This window comes from Ptychodera flava, chromosome 20, assembly GCF_041260155.1.
Source record: "Ptychodera flava strain L36383 chromosome 20, AS_Pfla_20210202, whole genome shotgun sequence".
NCBI lineage: Eukaryota > Metazoa > Hemichordata > Enteropneusta > Ptychoderidae > Ptychodera > Ptychodera flava.
In genome coordinates, this window is record NC_091947.1 from 32,075,177 (window position 1) to 32,093,276 (window position 18,100).

The window sequence follows — 18,100 nt, forward strand, 5'->3', positions numbered from 1 at the left end:
AATAAATAAATGAAATAAAAAAATTGGTTTGCCGATTGCTTTGTCGTAATGGACACGTTTGTTTTCTACACTGATGGAATGTAACGACTCAGGACGTCCATTATTTTAACTTCAATAATTGATCTCGATTGTTGTATCCACTTTTCAAATGATAGCTCTCCTTGAACTTTGTAGCAACATAATGTGAAAAAGATTTGACAGTGAAAATCTCAATGAAAACAAACCTCAGTCTCCATGCTATTGACATTTCTTATAGGATTGTGGAAAACTGTTTATGTAATCAACATGATGCGAATTTGTGTTCACAGTAAAATTAACAAATGTAAAATGTGACCCTATGGCCGAGCGGTTTTGACTGTGACGTCTCCGCTAACTGAGTGACGCGCTTTCTGGATTCGAACCTCGATCGAAAACTAACTGTATTTCCTAGGAAGGCGCCACCAACGGCGAAATAGCGAGACATCTGTCTGACACTTCAGAGCAGCCCCACTTCAAAGGTAGATTGACATACTAAGAGTATTCCAATCCCGGATTCTAATACCGGTAATCCATATGTGTCTACGTGCAGTCGAGGCAAAGCTCACTACTGCTTGAAAAGGGTGTATCTCAAAGCTACAGTGCTCTACATAACAATTAATTTTTATCTCCGGCCATGATACGTAACCGTAGGAATGGAATCCGAAACTTTACTTAATGAAATGTCGTCCTTTCCTTACGGACTGGTCAGATTTTTTCTGCCGGCGGGATGGGAGGATGGTTGGTGGATAATTTTTGTAGACATCAAAAAGTTGCTGACCCACCGTTCTGACTTTCGGATACGGGGTGACACCCCAATTCCAACTTTCAAAGACAGGGCATATACGAAAACGGTTTGCTTGTCAATGCAGGCAAAGTATAGTGCTCAATGCATTTCTGCAGGGCGGTAATACTGAGAATCCAGGAACTTGTAGTTGTCAGTCTACAGGCTGTTTCATGCGCTAAGCAAGGAGTGATGATTGCTTAGCGCATGAAAACAGCCTGTAGAGTGACAACTACAAGTTCCTGGATTCTCAGTATATATATATATATATATATATATATTATTATATATATATATATATATATATATATATATATATATATATATATATATATATATATATATATATATATATATATATATAATATATATATATATATATATATATAACTCTAGTGACTTGCTGAACTGGTGTTTTGTTCCAAGTCGATCTCACCTCCAATCCCAAAGTAAATTTTAGGCTGATTGGCAACGTATATATATATATATATATATATATGTATATATATATATATATATATATATATATATATATATATATATATATATATATATATATATATATATATATATATTTTCAAATTTTCAATATTAAACTGTGAGTATTTCACACTTTCTATGCATAACCAGATATCCAGAACTGTTGTACATAGATCGATGTCAATCACCAATATCAAAGAGAGAACAGCAATTAAAGATCCATTAGCTGTAACTTTCGTCATTTTTAAAATTTTGTTTGTTCTGTGTATCATCTGCAGTTTCTGGTTTGAATCCCTGAACCATGGAGAAATTCCTAATATTTAGCTCATAAATATACCGTATATGAGTATAATCTGCATTTTTTGATTGTTTAAATTTTGTATTCAGGTCCGGACTAGAATACATTTATCAACAATAACAATGGTCATTTCACATACACAGGCTGTGTTGGCAAGCAGGACACCGGGCATTGGTCATGATGATCGGATTATAGTAAAATTCTGTAGTTGATACATTGAAACAGGGTAGTGAAAAATTAGTCAAAAACTCCAGTGGGTAATAAGATGGTTGCCGGCAATCATGTTAAGTGTTTATGAACCCGTACCGTGCTTGGCTCCCTGAAAGTCTGTTTTTCCTCATTTGTGGGTAAAGCTTAACATATTTAAGGGACAGTTAGCTGTATCTTTTGACAATTAATTATTTTTATTCTGTATATTAACAACAGACTTGCCCAGACTTCAGTTTGTCAACATAGCATAGACATACTAGCATAGACATACAGGTCAAATAATCAGTCTCATTCAAGGTAAATGAATTACAAACACACAAATTCTGGTTTAGACTGGAAAGTCCCCTTTCGCAGGCTTTTCAACAAGTATACAACAGGCTTTGCAATGTACCTTTAACCCTTTCACCATAGTAGTAAAGAAAACGTGGTCAACTGGGATTAATAAGAATTTTACACCCCATTTTATTCATTTATCTACATGAAGCGAAGGAAAAATTAACCATCCATGTAACTAAAGTGTGACCCTGACCTATATATGAACTCACGCGCAGCAGTGCATTGTCCTGAACTAAGCGGGGAAATTCCCTGCTGAGCATGTTTATACACGTTCCGAAGGTGTACGGGAAATTCCGTGTGAGTCATCACCATCAAACTAGCCTATATAAAGGAGCCCCGTTGTCAGTCCGGCCGGCCGGTCGCGGAGTCTAGCTGAAGTTAACTAACTTTCATATCCATTCAATCCATAATATCGTAGATATCGCTCCAGCGGCGGACTAAATCCTTCTTGTTTTTGTATTTCTAGCGCCTGATGAAATATATCCTGAATAAGTTCTGACTCCGGAGCCTCCTCGTTCCGAAGGGTTGCGCCTTTTTCTTGTATTTGTGTAAGCAGCTGTTTATATTGAACATAATAATGTTTATACTTCTCTCGTCTCTTTGCTACACCCGTTTTTCCTTGTACCACATCAATAATAACACCTGGTATAGGAGTTAAGGCTAACAGTACCGGAACTGTTGGAATTGCTGCTATTACAGCAGAGCTTACAAGAATTCCCTTAGTAATATTAAGAGCCATATCAATTCGACCCATTAATTTATAACTTCGTCGATATGCAGCACTTGTTCTTTCAATATAGTCGGCCAATTGTTCAACGCTTTCAACAACTGAGATGTGCATTTTTTTTACTGTATATGTAAGGGATGATAAAAAATAATTGTAGTAATATAGAAATACAATATGGCAGAAGGAGGAGAAGATATACCACTCCAGGATTTCGATGATGCAAATTTAAATGATGATGATGACGCTACTGCTGGAACATTCTTTATAGAAGATGATAATGCTCTTGCGGAAGCCGATCCTTTTCAGGCTGGCCCGCAGGTGGGTCGTTTGACTGAACTTAGAGCAGATGAAAAATTAAGAATGGTTAATAAATTCTTAAAGGAGAATAAAATTACTGATCCGGATGCACTAAATGTATTGGTTATGGAATCTGAGATTAAGGGTGGAAAGCTGTATTATAAAAAACCTCAAGCTGTCTAAAGATAGAGGAGGTGGATTTTTAAATCGCTCAAGACAGTAAAAAAAGAAGCAGGAGGATATGAATTTGTAACTAAAGTATACAGTAAGACGGGGGACAGCGCAGAGCCCGAATATGTGAGTCGTACATTGTATTCTGAAGATGTGAAAAATGATAAAATACCAGCTGAGAAGATGACGCCAGAAGACATGGGTGTATACAGAGATGAACTGACAGAGTTACGGCAAGATGCTTCTGGTAATGCAGATAAAATACAAGCTTTTGAAAATAAAATCGAACAATGGAACAATCTAAACCCTGAATATAAAGCTATTAATGATGAATTAAGGATTGCGAATATGCGTCTTGGCGAGCTTAACAATGAAAAAGTTAAAATAAGGACTAGAGAAAAGAGAAGTTGAAAAACAATTAAAGGAAATTCCTGTAGAACACACCCAAGCAAAAGTAAAAGCTGAAAAACTACTAGCTGAACTCATAACAAGAGAAGCTAAAGTTGACAATCGAATTGAATACGAACATGGTAAGATCAGTGAGGCACGTGAAAGTCTGGCTACGACTAGGTCTCTTCGTGATGTAATTTCTGATCCAGAATTATCACTGAGACTGAAGCTGACAGAATTATTTAAACGAAATGGTATTACAATCGCTGCAATACTGACTGCCCTTGGAATGACAATATCAACAATTACCCTAGCTGTGACTAAAGGAGGAGGAGGAGCGGGAGCAGGGGGAGGAGGAGCAAACGCAGGAGGTTCAGGTCCACCCAAAGTATATACAAAAGCGAAAGAAATTGTAAAGCAATTTGGCGAATGGTTAAAAACATTGGCTGCAAAAAGTGCTGCCGCAATACCAGGTTTAATCGGCTCCCTTGTCAGTTTTCTATTAAAAACAGCAGGATCGGTGGTCGGATTTGTCGGAGAACAGCTATGGATATTTTAACTGGATTAACATTAGTCATTATAAATAAAATTATGTATTAATACGACATCAACATGTTTGGTGAAAAGAATATTGCAAAGTTTCTTTCCAAAATAAAGACCTGTTTGGTTTCTCTGTCGAATTGGAATGGTGCAAACTCCGACGAGTAAATTGACATATACTTCGAGCAAATCCAGGTGTCCGACTCAAAGATGATAATCTATATCATAACATTTTAGCTTTCGTGAAGGAATGTCAGAAGACTAACTTCTTTAAGCGACTAGAATTCATAGCTGTATTCCAGGATACTGAGGATGACCAAGAGCTCATCATCTCCAAGAATATTGGGTTCTTCGATTGATTCGCGACACAGGCAATCGATTTATCTTTCAGGCAGACGGAAATATTTATGTAAAGATGTGATTTATTTTCTTTTTTTCTTCTACTATATACATTACACGAAAATGGGGTACGATAGAACATTATCACCGACTTTCACCAACCGAATACCGAATGGAACGAAGTCAGAAAGAACTCATCATGTGATTGCTCATAATCCAAGTGAGGCAGATCCAGGCCAGACACTTTATCATACGATGTCCGAAGTTAGAAAGCGGAGTACTCTTAGTTCCAGATACTTTCGACCTGGTTTTTGATCTCGAAGTAATGGGAGGTGGAACTACCCGAGTAGTACAAAATGTTGCAAAAAATTTGGTTGAGCGTATGAAACTCACATTTGAGGGTCAGACACTTTCGATTTGAATAAATATAACCTTATTGAATGTTATCGCGATCTCTTCAAACATAAAAAGGAGAGAACGAACATGACACTGTATGGAATTCAGAACGAAATCTAAGAAAATTAAGAAGCGGTTTGACCGATGCAGATGCCGCCGTCGTGGGCGATAATTTACTTTTTGACACATATAAAACAAAATATGCTATTCGTCTCACTCATCCCCTCGTGACAGGCCATGGAGTTGCATATCCAAAAGCGTTAGGGAGTCATATTGAATGGGAAATTACGTTGGCACCCGCCCCCCAATTACTTGTCAGTAATCAGTTTTTACAACCAATTATAAATTAAAAAACATTCAAATGGAATACGAGACAATTTCTGACCTCGATCTCGCGAGGTCAACTGCTGGTTATTACAACGGTGGAAAAAGTTACCTTTACGAGCATATACATTATTTTAGAACAATACCATTCAAAGAATCGGACACAGTTATCAATGAAAATATAAATGTACCACGACGTAGCATTAGAGGTATCGCAATACTCTTCACTAAAAATCAGAATCAGTCAGAACTGAACAGTGAACTTTTCTTTAACCCATCCATTGAATCTGTGTCTGTAATGATTGAAGGCATTGCAAATAAAGTGTACGCTCAGAAGATGATACCAAGACAATTTTGGCGAGAGGTGCGACGGTATTTTGCGAAGATAAAGATTGGTGTGAAATTGATATAGATGAGGCCGATTATTTGAAGAATAAATTCTGTCTGTTTATCGATCTGCGTAGTTTTAAAGATATTGAGTTTCATGGAAATGGTTTAAAAGTAATGAACACAAAGGACGGAATTCAACTTGAGATCCTGAAGAAAGATACCGCGTGGGTTGGCGATGACGCTCACAATGATAATATATTTGCCCACATTTATGTTATCAGTGATGCCCAGGTCACTGTTGAAAATAGTAGATTAATGTCTTTACAATTTTAAACCGTAACCATGACCCGTCGTCCGTCCTATCGGCCATGTTTCTGCCAGCCATTCGCCCGTGTCTGGATTGTATAACTGCACACGTTTGATATCATTTGGCGCCATCATGATTTTACTGCGCTTTTCACTACGGATTTCTCCAGCCTTTTTCCGTACAAACTGTACAAATTGTGCCGGCTCCGGCTCCTTCCCAGTTTCAAATAGATCTTTATAATCTTCAAAGTTCAAATGTTTTCAACACAAACATCTTTAACCCATTTATTTTTTTTCGTCTCCGAAACGGGAGTTCGAAAAGCATACACTTTCGAGCGTATGCCGACAAAATCAAGAATAGGTTCACCATTCAACTCATCTTTAAATTTACCTATCACTTTTTTATTAATCTTCGGAAAGTTGGGGGCCACCATGGGTCCACTCATCCCACTAGTATCATATATAGACTTCTCACCATTCTTTTCAACATCTTCTCGGACTATATCATTGAAAGTTACGTCCGGGTCCGGTATCGGTACACTGTAAACAAAACTGTCAGTATCCATGTAGGCTAATCGTATTCCAGGGAACTGGGCCCGAAAGTAATTGTAATGCGTCTCATACATAAGCAGCTTAGAAAGTTCCAGTACTGCGGCGCCAATGAAAACTGGTTTTACATATCTATGCTCATCCGTTTTCAGTTCCAGTAGGGCACTGTCGCAGGAATCGCCATCCTCTTCGGAAGTTATGAAAGTTATATGTTTCATCTTTGGATTATACTTCTGAATCTTTTTACGTCCACTATCCGTGCCGTTCCAGTCCGAAACAAATTTAAAGTCTCTGTACTTTCGAACATCTTCTATTGTCTTACCGAACATTGCATTATTCATCAGCTTATAGAAATTCTTTTCAAACTCTGTCCTCCCCTTTGCCCTCATTTTAGTGTTAAAGTCAATATATTTCGCGAGACATGGAGCTTCATCGAAAGCAAGCACCCGATAAATCTTTTTCAATCTCATTCCCATCCGAAGATAGAATTCCAGCAACTTGTAGTGTAAGACATAGGACTCTCTATCCATCACACTTGTAATCAGTCGACCGCCCTGCCTCGGAAATTCATAGTGATGCGGTGCTAATGGCAAATCGCTGTGTTCTTCATGTAATTCGGCTGGGTATTCTAAGTCTACTTCTAGAAAACTTGGTGGAAAGGTGGCGCCAGGTCCCCACGCTCCGGCTCCGCCCCCCGCTCCCCCCTCGGCGGCCCATTCCTCCCACTCTTCCATCGTCATCCAATGAAGTCCGCCCGTGGGCATTGCCTGACTCATTGCCCAGCCGTAGAGATTGTTTGCATCGAGATATTTTATTTCGGTCACCGGCTTCTCTGGATCGTAATTCCCGCCGGCGGGGCCAGCGTAAGCAGGATGATTTGTCTGTAAATAATGAATATTACACTGGCTGATGCCGCCTCGAATTCCCCGTTGTACGAAAGTCATCTGCTCAGCATCTTGAATGAGTTTAAACTTATTACCCGTGTAAAGTAACATAGCATCCCATGTCAAGCCAGGCGCTGACATATAGTGGGCTGGATCTAACTTGTACGCTTCTAAACATGTGTCACGAAAATTTTCAAATATATTTGCAAGAAGTAGAACGTCAGTCTCACAATAGAATTCCATATAATCACGAATCGTCTTACATCCAACTTCGTCCCATACTCTTAATGCATGTTCGTAATCAGACTCCGAAATCCCCTCTTCCGTCAATTCGCTATAAAATTCCTCCCTCTCCGGGAGCTCACCCTCTTCTAATCTGTCAACCGAGTCTAAATATTCGTAGGGGAAGAAACCTTTCGCCCTTTGAATGTCCGGGTACGAAAGTGGGGCCGCCGTCCACCCGTGGGTCTCCGGCACAGTTTTTGCCAACTTCGCCAATGACCCCATCATCAACTGAGCACTGTCCATAAACTTTATAGAAAATAAACGTCTCTTTATCTCCCTCTTCCCTCCGGCAACACAATTGAGCCACTAAAAATAAATGTTTTCGAGAGACCCATAATTCCACCATTGCTCGTCTTAGCTATTAAATTTGGCTCTTGTCCGGGACCATCATCTATTTCATGTAACTTTTTCAAAATAAAAGAACCATCGTATCCCTTGAGGTTGTGAAAGTAGATAGGAATGGTTCTCGACGGTCGACATCCCTCGCAATAAAAAGTCGCCTCCTCCTTCACTACTCGATATCCTGCCGGCTCTCCACATGCAATACAGACTGGATCACATCCGTCGCGCCGGTAATTAGAAGGATCCCTCATCGGTATTATTTTCCAATAATACGATTTAGAATAATACTCGGCCCGTTCTTTCATATCCTTTAGAAAGTCTGTAACACAGGAGAGACCTGTGAATGTTCTTTTACCATAAACAGTGGGTCGGCCTCGTTCCGAAGAGGAACTTCCCCACCCCCGTTCCACCATAACATACGAAAGACAAATTGGAATGTGCCGGCCGGTCCCCTTCTCAATAATTGCCTCAGTATCTGCATAGACGACGTAGGGAGAAGGAACCTTCTTCGATGTCCTTCGAATTGACATACTTCCTTAGGAAAAACTGGCTGGGCGTCGTCTGTTCCACAGTACACCTGATGTATTTCTAATTCTTCTGTTGACTTAAAACCTCTTTTACAAACCAGGCAAATACACTTCCTTCTGCGCTCATTCTTTCGATTAGTACGAGAATTACGAAGGCGATTTAACGCAGTAATTGGTATGAAGTGGCACCTTCAGGCTTCGCCAACTATCAGTAAGATATTTGCTATTTGATTCCTATCACCTTCGGAACGGGCTCCGCCTTCCGTTCCGTCAGGGGCTCCGCTACAGCTACTATATAACACATTTATGCCGGACGGATCGGGATCATTCTCGTAGATCTGAAATACTTGAAGTTTGACGCTTGGATTTTGCTGCTCGAAGCGCCTGAATACAGTCATATCGGCGGGCGTGGGCGTGGGTATTCCCTCCCAACAGTAGTCAGCATAAATGGGGCGTACGTATTCCATTTTCTCCTTACCTGACCACATTTCTTTTCACGAAACTCGGGGTCGCCAACTTTAAACTTGCTACGATGGCGTATTGAAAACAGTTCTCGCTGCCCGAAGGTAGCACCAGATCGCTCACACAATGCTTATTTTTTAACCATCCGGGAAGTTGGACTGCGCCAGCCCCAGCCCCGAGTAAAACTTCTACTAGAATTACTTCAAAATTAAGTATCTCCTCGAGAACGAGACCAGAACCCTCAACATTTTCAATTGTATCAAGCATACGATCGTAGCGATCTATTAATTGTTGCCCCACATCCGCCCCTCTTACATCTTTTGTGTATGTATCATTTAATTTAACATACAATGAACGCGGTTGTGTATTACCAGTTTTCGGATCCGATAATTTGACTTCCATTTCGGTATAAACAGAGTACATCTTTCGGGCCCCTTTAACCATACCTTCAATATCCACCAGCTCCCCGATATCCTTGACTCGCTTGACTTCAGGAAATTTTTTTTGTAAAACTGCTCCCTTGAATGCTGTATGTAAACTGGCCATCTTTATGATATATACTATCCTAAAAATTTTTAAAATGAAAAAATAATTATTCTATGATAGGTCATCAAAATCCACTATAATATTTTTGTCAGCATTTATTCGTTTATATATCTCACCTAATCTTTCTAAGTCGACTAGTTCTTCCGCATCTTGAATTTCTGGTTTATTAGGCGCAGCACAAAATAACCTCTCAACAGTGAAAGAAAGAGCACGTTTATTTAAGCGCGGTTTAAATGCTAAGAATTCTATCTTACTACCTTTCCTGATATTACGAGGTACAATAGCAGGATTTTCTCGGACTGGTAGTAACGGGCTCACTGTTTTAAAACCGCAGTCAATTTCTTGAACCATATCAATACATGTAGCGAAATCGTGAGCCCCTCTCCCTCTCCCTCTTTTAAACTGAAATTTAAAATACGCCACTGGCTGAGGCCCCTCGCTCCCTCGCTTCTGATACACTTTAGATGGATTGTAAAATCCGCAGGAATTATTCTTGGAGTGAGCGGCCAGGCTTGCAGCATAACTTTTAGCAGTGCTTGCATCGAAACTTTCACCTAGGGTACGGAATATTATTAAATCAGTAAACTTTTGAAGACTCGGTTGCCAACGGACACACACCCCATCACATGTAGCTGGATCTTTAGAACCATATTTAGGTCCGATGTTGAAAACTACTTCTAGCTCACTGTCTACGTATATGAAAGGATCTACATATTCACCAAATACTAATTTGCCTCCATCATCAATTTTGATGTTTCTCCGGTTTCAAGTATTTTTATTGCATCTGAAATAGAAAGGATTGTCATTGTCTTATCGTATATATCTTAATAAAAAAAAATTTAAAAAAATTTCTATGATATAGTATCCCAAAATGTCATACATATTCATAAATGGACCAACTGGAAGTGGTAAGAGTTACGATGCAGTAAATTTGGATCCGTATCACGTACCAGAATTTGACACTAGTTTTTCCAGCAACATTGCCGACTTTTATAATGGGCGCTCCCCCGTTTCGATTGCCGATTTTCAGAAACAGTTTATAGAACATACGCTTAGTTTACAATGTCAGGCTGGGAGGAGGAGGGAGGAAACCCCCCTCCCTTCAGAACAATACATTATTTGTGACTCTTCCATAATTCAACATCTGACTTTTTCTCGAATCCGGGGCGTTTCCACGGAGTCGGAAGAAAAAAAGATTGTTTCTAGAGCATTTGACCATTTACCCAGTTTCATTATCATATTCAAAGATATGCCTTGGGATTATTGCAGGCGGAATGTGTTGACTCGAGCCAGGTCGTACGAAATAGCCGCCTTAGAAGAACTAGAAGAGATTCACAACAAGTTCAAACAGACTTTCTTAGAAATTTGCCACGACTATAGGCTTCCATGTTTGGTAATTCGGAACGCTCTTACCCCCCTCGTTCTCAAGAATATACTTAATCCAACAATTGATACCGAGACAGTCGGACCAGTAGAATATCCACGAGCTTTTGACTTTGGAATTGCATGGAGCGGCGGCAGCCAGGGATTTTTAATAGACGGTTTCAAGGAGGAGGAACTTGAAAAAGCGTACTTCCCACCTGGTCAAGAACAACTAGAACAACCTCGAGTCTCACTAAAGAACCTACACAAACTTCTTAATGCTTGTGAATCTGTGTGTGCTTATAATGCTTCGTTTGACCTACGAGCACTTGACATTATGAAACCCTACGGTTCTGTAACACCGGACTTTGAAGTTACTTGTCTATGGCTCATGTCAGTTGTGTACATTATACTTCAACCAGAACTTATATATAAAGCTGAAAAAGGGGGACTCGAAAGAACGGACTATGGCAACATGAGAAGTCGTTTTGAAGATCTTGCAAACTTAATATGTTCAGGAACCGAGGGGGTACCACCTCATCCACATACGGCCGAAAAAGATGCAGTAAGTGAACATTACTTACGACAGTACATGATAAATACTTGGCCAGGTGGGGGGTGGAAGTGGGTGGTAAACTGACACTTTCGGCTTTCAAGAAATTAAGACTTTTCCATGGTACTTATTGAATAACTTTCGTAAATACTTACGTTAGTACTTGACAAGTACCATGGACAGGAACTTACGAAGTACTTACGTAGTACCAGCACAGGAACTTACGAAGTTCTAATAACATTTTCCTCCGGCTCCCAACTATTGAAACTTTCTGGATAACCTTTCCATTTTATCAGATAATATTTCTTTCCTCTAATTTTTTTCGTCTTCAAAATTCGTTCTACTCTGTACAGCTCGTCGCGTTCTGAAGGTGCGCTCTGAAGTTCATCAGAATAGAAAGTGCCGAGTATTCCTCTCCATTCAGATCTTTTATTTTGTAAACTGGTGGTGTTCCCAAGCCAGCTGCGTACACAACTTTTGAAACTACGAAAATCTCCTCTGTCCAATTTGGCAAATATCCTTTCTTAAAAGTGGTCTTGTATTTTGTAATTCGGACACGTTCTCCCGGCTTGAATTCAGGGTTGGCTCCCCCAGCTGCCAACTCAGGACCGAATAGTGTATAAAATGCCTGCCAATCGTTCTCCTCTGTTACGTCCCTGGGTTTCATTTTGATACTTCCGTGAACGGTGTTATTGTAATTCTCAAGAAGGTGGGGTAGAATAGAAAGCCATTCACGTGTCTGTTTATATGTGAAGTATTTCCACATCATCGTCTTAAGAGTCCGATTAAAACGTTCAACGACGCTAGCTTTTTTGTCACTGTAGGTGTGAAACCAGTGAATTCCCACCTCCTCCAACCACCCCTGCATTTTTCGGTTTGTAAATTCCCGCCCCTCATCTGTCTGAAGTTTGTCGGGCCTTCTCCCGGATTTCTTAATCACGTCTTGTAGCGCCTCTAACGTATCATCAGCCGTTTTTGACTGTATCGGCCTGGCCCATGCGTATTTACTGAGCACATCGATTACTGTTAGCATGTATCGAATGTTACGGTTCTCTTTTGCGAATGGGGGAGGGAATTCCACGAGATCCGCTTGCCATTGAGAGTCTATCGATGTTACAAAAACGCGTCGGCCGCCCGTAGCATGAGAACGAGGTACCGGTTTATGTAGATTATAAGTTAGCTGAGTTTTTAACCAGTCCTTCACCTCTTTCTTAGTGACGTGGAGTCCGCTGGCCCGTGCTGCGTCATACAATTTTTGTACACCTCCAAAACCAGTTTTCGGGTTGTAATATAATTCTCTAAGAGTACCTTCGGTGGAGCCTTCGGCTTCAGCTTCCATAATTGTTATATTATACGAATAATTTTATGTCGTACGGTTGCCGTAAACGAAATACTAGTTTACTGAATGGTCTACTTTTCAATTGCTTGATTAGGCCCACGGCTTCCGTTCTGACACCTCCATTCCATATTCTTTTATAATAGTTTTGTGTCTATCTTGTTCGGTGTGTAAAATAGTACTAACATCTGTATGTTTTCCCTAAATGGTTTACTAATACTAGTATATTGTTGAGTCAGAACCCAGACAGATAATCCGTCGTGCCTTGCGCTGAACCAAGTTGGACTAAAACGTTACTGCGCTTCTTCATATCTTTGGACGAGGCGCAGTCGTCGAGGATTATTAAAGTGTTCGTGCCGGCCCATTCTTTATGCACGTAGGTTAATGTATCATCCACTGCATCGAGTCCGACTGGAAATATAAACACATTATCATCGGTGAAAATGAATCTTCTATTATACGCTTTATTATTCATGAATGTTGGGCAAATGAATATCACATATTCGAATTTCCTTAAGTACGGACCGGTGAGGAGGTCCAACATAAATTCTGTCTTGCCAGAATATGTCGGTCCATTATAATCATGTTGAATGGTGGGGTTACGTATATTGACATTTCCTCTGGATCTATATACTGTAAATTAATGAATCTCTTCTAGTTCTTTTAAGTTACTGGTTCGAGTTAGATGAAACCCGCCCGTACGAAAGTTACAAGGTTGCCCAACAAACTGCAACATAGTGTAGACTTTGTGACATCCTTGATAAACCTGCCTGATACTGACTTAGAAGTTGCCCATCTTTGTAACAACCCTCACATGATATCTACAAGAATCTGGCTACCTTGTGCAATCCTTGTACCAAGTCCATCTTGCTTGTATGATATTCAGGCAGGGCGTATAAAGATTACATAAGGATGTGTGAGCCTTGTAGTATTAGTCCAATGTATAAGATTACCAGTGAGCTGGCAAAATGTTAATCATGACAACATTGATACTGAGATATTTCAGTTGGAAAACAATTGTTTGTAGTTTTTTCTAATTTCTTGAAATATTCTGTCTTTTGTAACAAACACAATTACATTTTAAGCAAAAAAAAAATACTTATTACGAAGTAACAGTTCACTTTCATCCAGTGATATTCATGGACCTATAGTTGCAGCAAATTATTTTTATAAAGAAATGTATTTTTTTCAGAAACATAAAATTGACTGTCATGCTACAGAAATATTTTGAGATCTTTTTGTTATATTTTGAACAGGGGTATTCTAATACTGAACCATATTTTAAGGCATTTAAACTCCATTCAGATTATAAATGTGAATGGTAGGTGCATTGCCACCTACAATACAGATTCATAAGTTTTACAAAACTTGGCTGTCCTAGTCTCTTTCACATGTATTTGGAAATTTACTTCTAAGCCAGGGGCTCATCTGCACCTGTTTACATAAACATACACTTTTATCCTATACCACTGACGGGAATAACAAATGTGTTTCAACCACAGCAAAGTTTACATTTTACAGCTACTTTCATCAATGTTACACTTGTCACAGTAATTTGAAGATACTGGAAGAAAAACACCACACCTGACCAAAGCAACTTCTACCACATGAGACCTGCAGACTGCCATTATTGTTTACATCAAATCTAAGACTATAAGTCCAGTGGTCTGATGATGTCATACATCATGTGAATGTTTCTTACTGATTGGCCCGAATGAAACATGTGATATGCCTGTTATCTCTGGTGCCAAATCAACTACCTGAACAAAACAACTACAATCAACCTGATCAATCTGGATGACATCAGCAATCATATGAATGTTAAGTACTGATTGGTCCAAATGAAACACGTGATGTGCTCTGTTATCTTTGGTGGCAAATCAAATAACTGAACAAAGTTACCGTTGAAATATACTATATCTGCTTCTAGGTTCTGCTGCGTTAAATACTACTTCATTGTTATAATTTGATATTATTTCTCGTTGACTGATATTTATTTGGCTTCGAACAAGTTTGCTCTCGTGTATTGGTGAATTGAAGAAACATGGTCAGACTGTTTCTTTCATCGTTGTCATTGAGGACAAATGTATAAAGGTCGGGGAAAAATACTGATACAGCATCCCATGGAAGTTTGGTGGTAATTTAAACAGCGTTATTTTCGCGCCATAGCAAAGAAATTAGGTAAGTGTTGTCTTCTGCAATTTCCCTTTATAGAGACAGCTTTAAGGTTGCAGTATCGGCTGGGTTTTGGAGAACTGTTTACACATTTAATCAAATGAAACAACAATTGACCCCATCAGTGATCTGAGTGTCTCTATAATCATATTCTGTGCCCAGTATTTCCGAAAACGTCAGGTTGGCAGTGCAAGAGCAGTGCAGTCTTGTGTAAAATACATTACACTCGATAATGAACTGGAATAAAATCCCATGTACATTTTCACCTATTGACAGTGGTTGTAGGGCTTCAAACATCAGATCATTGAGAAAGTCAGCTTACAATTCTCCACATTTCAAGCATGATCATTTCATTCATATTTTCTGAATGTTGCATTAAGTAGTATGGTTGAGAATTCATACTGTGTGTCTTCCAAAAGTTCATTATGCAGAAAACTTTCTGCATGTCATGAGTGAATTATGTATTTCTCAACGTAATTTATACCATTGTACTTTGTGAGCTGAGGAATATTATCTCCTTCCAAATCTAAGAACGCATATCCACCCGGTATTATGTAACATTCACCTACAAACTAACCTTGCATTTGGTTCTGACTGCTCGTGTACAGTTCTGAAGTGAAATGACTGTCAGCTTACTATTGTAAACTTCAAAGAAAAAAGATTTCTATTTATCATTTTTGTTAACTTGTGAAAAATGCTCTGTCTTTATTTTTTAATAAAAAACCAATTGAGCCATGATGAATTTTGAAAATAAATAATCTTGGTAGTAATTAAGAATCTTTCAGACTGTGTATATTATTGCAACACTATGAAGACCTAGAGGGAAGGTTGGTTCAAATATGCGTGGTTGTTTGTGAAAATTAACCTGACCAAAAAAATTGTGCTCATTTAATTACCATGGGGACTGCTAATTGTATTGTAAATTCTTTCCACTGCATAAAATTTTAGGACTCTGACACTTGAAGACTAATTTTTTTAAATTATCAAGGTTTTATGTTTCATGCATGATTTCAATTTTTTTCAGGAGACAGGAAAACTCTGAATGAGGTACCTCAAACAGCAATGAATAAATGTCACACATGGGCAGAGGTCGAAGGTCACCAAAACCAAACCAGTAATACACCAATCAAGGAATCACACTGCCTGTGAACTGGTAAGAAATGGAGTGCAAAAGGCCAAAGTAAAATCAAGCAGTGCAAATCACCACATCGCAAACACCTTTGAAAGAAAAACTGCAGCCACCACTAAGGATAGGCAGTGGCAGAATTCTGGATATCATGGTTTAATACTGGTAGAAGTTGAAATAACAGGATCGATAAAGGGTATGTATATTAATATGCAACTTTTAATTTATGCTGTCAATAACAGCTGCTTTATTGATCAAACAAAATTTTGTATCAATCAGTGTCATTGTACATGTAGATCTAGACGGGGGACCAATTTCGTGGGGTTCTAATGCAATGTATGAATATTAATAGGCATAGTAAGTTCAACTTTTTTCAAATTTAAACAAACGTTGGCTGTAGTCAAGATGAAAAAGCAGAGGTTGTTCCTCGTACTCCTGCACTGGACAAAGGTTTTATTACTCATCATTTACGTTCCAAATTTCTGTCATTTCAGCTTTCATCCACAAAAAATATCAAACTGACAGACTCAGTGTACCAAATTTCAACGATGTCATCAACAATTAATGTGCTCCAGCAAGACAATGCAGAAAGAGAAAAACAGATAAATTGGTGAGCCATAATTCCACTGAGGAAAAACTTCAGTAATTTGTAGATGTATGGGACTTTTGACTCTACTGTACCGTGTGTTTTATTTCAGTCAATTTGACTTCAATCATGACAAGCTACATCACTGGCACAAATATGTGCTTTGCGTAATTCACTGTTTTTGTCTACAATTTTGTGCTGTCATTATAACTTCTAGCTTACTTAGACTTAAATGAGTTGCTTTGTAATGATAGGTTTTTTTAACTAACGAGAAAAGCACTGTTTTATGCTTTGTATTCATTTTTTTATTTGCAAAGGACATTACAAGTCATACTGCCAAATTTTTGATATTGCAGTTGCATAGTTAACATGAAGAAATATTTTTATAGCTGACAATGATATGATAGTAAGATGTTAACTTCAAAGAATCTGATTCAAATACCAACCTGATATAATTACTTCAGCCTAATGTTGAGAACTGTATGACATTGATAGTTAGAATTCTGAGTTTAATTTCTAAAATTTATATAATTATGAAATAGAGGCATCTCAAATTTTACCAGGAACATAGAAACAAGTGCATGCAACAAATACCTAAATGATAGTAATTTTTATGATGAAGAAGGCTTCATAATTTTTATACATTGGGCGTTTTACATTCACAAAATGTAATTGCTGTTACCAAACTCGTGTTTCAAAAACGAGACAAGTATGATTATAAGTAACCTTTCCTATTAACAATAATTTTTACATTTCCATGATGTAATCAATATAAACCTATCCTTCACTTTATAATGTACTGCATTCATACATTATATATTTATCATGTGTAAAAGGAAAGTATGTCAGGTTTTTTTAATGTATTGACAAGTTGGACCGGAATATCCTTTATTTTTGAGTGTATTGTAAGGCTGGACAATTTACAAAAGTTATTTCAACTCTCAATATAAGCTTTGTCTCTCATTTTTGTAGTGTTATTCACGTACACTGCTATTCCTTTTCATTTTAGCAATAAATAAGTTCTTTCATCCTACATTAGGTCTTATCTGGTTCATGATAAAGAACTTGTGCTTGACTGTTGTGGAATGTATGAGTGACACTGACCCTAAGTGGTAAGACTTTTCAAACATAGTTATGCATACACCTGTGCAGTATTAATGTGCAAGTACCCCGGTATAACCATCACTACAGTTTGGTAAAGGAAAGAAGATGAGGATGCACTTGTGATGGTTCAATATATTGCTAGAATGCCTGCTGGAATATTGGTATTATCCCCAAATTAATGGAAAGGGTGCGGGGGGGGGTAGGATATGTAAAGCTGTTATGTAACATTATCCAATCTGTGTACAAAGATTGCCGTAAGCGATATGGGGAGTCTCCAAGGTTCAGACAGGGTAAAGTCTACAAGCTTCTGACAAAGTTGG

At 38.5% G+C, this 18,100-nt stretch overlaps 1 long non-coding RNA gene across 1 annotated transcript; it reads left to right on the forward strand.

Moving 5' to 3' along the window:
* The first annotated feature begins 13,513 nt into the window (after window positions 1-13,513).
* Window positions 13,514-17,709, forward strand: LOC139120672 (uncharacterized). Its single transcript, XR_011549127.1, has 3 exons — window positions 13,514-14,970; window positions 15,989-16,286; window positions 16,585-17,709. It is a non-coding gene; the product is annotated as an uncharacterized lncRNA (long non-coding RNA).
* The last annotated feature ends 391 nt before the right edge of the window (window positions 17,710-18,100 follow it).